The 2,245-nt window shown below is 51.0% G+C and overlaps 1 protein-coding gene across 1 annotated transcript in view; it reads left to right on the top strand.

Moving 5' to 3' along the window:
- The first annotated feature begins 1,306 nt into the window (after positions 1-1,306).
- Positions 1,307-2,245, top strand: part of RIN2 (Ras and Rab interactor 2) — a 63,773-nt gene continuing 62,834 nt past the window's right edge. Inside the window, exon 1 of the mRNA XM_017730428.1 lies at positions 1,307-1,777. The gene's annotated coding sequence lies outside the window, so the exon portion shown is untranslated. The remainder of the gene's footprint in view (positions 1,778-2,245) is intronic.

The raw sequence follows: 2,245 nt of genomic DNA, 5'->3' as shown, positions 1-2,245 counted from the left end.
GTTCCCTCTGATCACTGTATGAAAAAGTAATTAGGAAAACTAAACAAAACATCTCAGTCTGTTTTGCTCTTAATCAGCTTTTGCTGTGCCTCGTGCATGCAGTTTGATTCCCATCTCCCTCCTCCCTTGCTATAAGGAACAGCTGAGTGCAAATCAGAACAAGAAATCCAGCTCAAAGCCGCAAGTATAATACACATAATGCTGCCAAGGGTAAGATTTGGAATGTACTGAAGTAATCACTGTCACATGCTATAAAATGAAACACACATCATGTTTTCAGGTGAGAACAGGTCACTCTGAAGTCATTGGTGGACATCACCTGGCTGCAGAGGCTGGGGTGGGTGCACTTCCACGGCTGGGAGATGGCACAGTTGCTCCTGTGGCGCAGCAGCAATGTGTTCAGCTCACAGGAGAGAGATGCAAGCAACTCCTCTGTCTTTTCCTGTGCTGCAGTTTCTCTTCTCACTCCCACAGAGCTCACAGCAGTGTGACAGACGTCTAGGGCAGGAGCCAGTGCAAGAGGAGAGTGTCTTGACGCTGGAATCTTGGCTACCGTAAGAGAAGCTAGCCAAAGGAATTAACAGTTTCTGCTCCTTGCTGCAGCTGCCACGGTGTGACAAGAGATAAGCAAGTCTGTATTCCATCCCCGTGGTATCTACTCGGGACACTGGAGATCCATGCTCATAACACGCTTTGTTCTCGGGATGTGATTTTTATAGCTAAAGTACACGCTGCCGTGGCCCAGTCACATCCAAATTCCATGAGAAAACTTCCCTCGCCTCTCCATGGCTTATAACACAGCAGAGCAGCAGCTTGGGGAAGACTGTATGCCAGTCTTGTCCAGACTAGTCAGGTGCTCAGGGGCATCCCACCTTGAATCCTTCCGCCTACACATTGGTCTCTGACCCGCATCCGTATGATGAGAAATACAGCCCAGCTGTTCAGGGCTTGGGAAAAACTGCTGTTCTGCAGGCTTACTGTATGTATAGAAAACCGTGCCAAGCCCATCTCACAGCTGGATTTGAGGGGAGGGGTCTCAGTCAGGGATAAATAAGAAACACAAGCCATGAAACTTGATGCCATATCTCAGATTCTTCAAAGGCTGTACGAGGCAAAGGCTTTTCCAGTGAATTTTTTCCAGTTCTTAGAGCTCAGTTCTGCTCCAGTTTGGCAGGGCTGGGTACGTCCTAACTTGCCTCTTGTTTACTGCCTTTTCTGCTCCTGTTTTCATCTGTGGCTGGCAGTTCACCTCACTGCTCCCAAATGTTTGGGCGGGGAGGCAGGGGCGGGGGGTAGTGGTGTCTTCCCCTCTCTCTGTAAGGGTAGCCAAGGGCTCTGATGGCTTTGCCAAACCAGGCACCGCAAGACTGGACTTCAGTTCCATCTTCTAGGCTCCTGAATAAACACCAGCAGCTCCCATTGGACTGAAAAGTCAGTCACAATACAGCTTGTGATGAATGCATTTTAATGTCTGTACGGTGTTCATGCAGGTGGAGCCATTGCCAGAGGCCCTGGAGACGCCTTGTAGAACTCATCACTGCTGCCACAGCTGGCAAGCAGGATTGCTCCAGCTCACGCCAGCGAAGTCTCACACCTCGGTCAAAAGGCAGCTATAGACTGGGGGGAAGCTGCTGCAACAGGAGCTGCTCAGCGGGACTAAGCCAGGGCTCTTAGGCCTGAGGATAAATGGGAGCTTTCATGGAAGCCATGGATTAATATAAATATCACCTTCTTGGACATGAGACAGCATTCCTTCATCCTGCCTTCTGAAAGCTAGGTAAGAATCCACCTTTCGTTTTAATGGTCTCGATTTTGGAATTGCTTATACCCCCTTTAAGCAGATTTTGCTGCTGCAGCATGTCTTTGAACGTGTTTGTAACCAGGCTTGACACGTCAGCTGCTCCTCACTGTGGTCACTGGCATTCTTAATGGGCACTGCTGGCAGCTGCCAGAATGGAAGGGAAATGTTGCTCTCATTGTTCTGTTACTGAAATAACTTGCACTGAAATACATCCTGGAATGAGCTGTGGAAAATGCACAGCCTAACGGCACCGATGCTGTGAATGATCTTAACCGCTTCGTTGGCCCAAGTCTGCGGAGAACTGCGCCCATCGCACGGGTCCTGGCGACTTGGAGATGTCTGTGAGGCCACCCCGCCCCCCGGGCAGGTGACGGCGCGCTGAGGCCCGGAGCCCGCCCGGCTCCGTGCTCGCGGAGCCCCCGCTGCCCTCACGGGCTCTGCCCG

The sequence above is a fragment of the Corvus brachyrhynchos genome, unplaced genomic scaffold, assembly GCF_000691975.1.
Source record: "Corvus brachyrhynchos isolate BGI_N302 unplaced genomic scaffold, ASM69197v1 scaffold133, whole genome shotgun sequence".
Classification (NCBI taxonomy): Eukaryota; Metazoa; Chordata; class Aves; order Passeriformes; family Corvidae; genus Corvus; species Corvus brachyrhynchos.
Note: the sequence above shows the minus strand (reverse complement) of the source record. Positions and strands in the feature narration are given on the sequence as shown.